The following is a 1,146-nucleotide window of genomic DNA, read 5'->3' as shown; positions in this document are numbered from 1 at the left end:
ATTATGGTGTTACAAGCTTCACTTATGTGCATTGCTATTTTTACGAGGTACTCTCATCGTAAGAAACTTGATGTCTTATTGTGGTCTCTTTTCATATAATGCTTTTAGGCCTATATATAGTCAATGTTGTAATATTCTCCTTTAATAGTAAAATGATGGTTATAATGTAACAATTAACCTCATAAAATTGAGTTATTAGCATGGTTCTGAAAATCAGACCGGATCGACTGGTCAAACCGATTCAACCGGGAATCGATAATGCAAGCGGTCTGGTCCTCCACCTATAACCGCTCGAGAAAAAAAATTGAAAAACCATTGAACCGGCTGAGAACCAGCCGGTTGAGCCAGACCGATAACCGACCGGTTCAGATAAAATGACACTGTTTTTAAATTTGTTAAAAAAAAAAGAAGACCCGTGAACCAACCCCCTTCTTCCCCCAATCATTCATTCATCTCACGCCATCGTCGCCAAACCCTAGCACTCTGAAGCAAAGGAACCCCGAACCCTAGCCCTCCATCGTCACTGCCGTTACCAGGTCCTCAGTGCCACCGCCGTCCCCAGGTCCTCAGCACCGCTGCCTCTTCCTCTTCTCCGTGTCCGGAACCCAGTAACTCAGCAGGTCCTCTTCGTCTTCGCTGGCTTCTTGAACCCAGATTAGTGGCTCCTCGTCTTCATCTTCTTTGAACTTCTTCTTCAATTTTTGTTCCATTTTTCTTCAATTCTTCTTGGGTCTTGGCTTGAAGTTTGCTATTTTTTATTTTTGTTGCTAATTGTTCTTGATTTTTAAATGTGAAATTATTTAATTTTTTGTTGCTAATTAGAGTTTTTGTGAGTAGTTATGGTCAAACCAAACATAATTGAGCAGTTAAGAAATACTCATCTCATAGGAAAGTCTCGTCTTTTGAGGCCAAAGATTCTTGCTGTGCAGTAGGAATGAATGCTTGACCCCTGACTTTTGATTTTGTATCCTATTAGCCTAGACATGCCATATTGTATAAATTTTGTAACTAGTACACCTTCTAGCTTATATTTATCAACTTGCATTGTCATCTTTTCAATGTGTAGACAAATCAAAATTGATTTTTAATTTCTTTACATCCTAGACAAACAAATGTTATGTTTGTAGTGGAGACTCTCTTTTAAAT

The sequence above is a fragment of the Arachis duranensis genome, chromosome 3 (assembly GCF_000817695.3).
Source record: "Arachis duranensis cultivar V14167 chromosome 3, aradu.V14167.gnm2.J7QH, whole genome shotgun sequence".
Classification (NCBI taxonomy): domain Eukaryota; kingdom Viridiplantae; phylum Streptophyta; class Magnoliopsida; order Fabales; family Fabaceae; genus Arachis; species Arachis duranensis.
Note: the sequence above shows the minus strand (reverse complement) of the source record.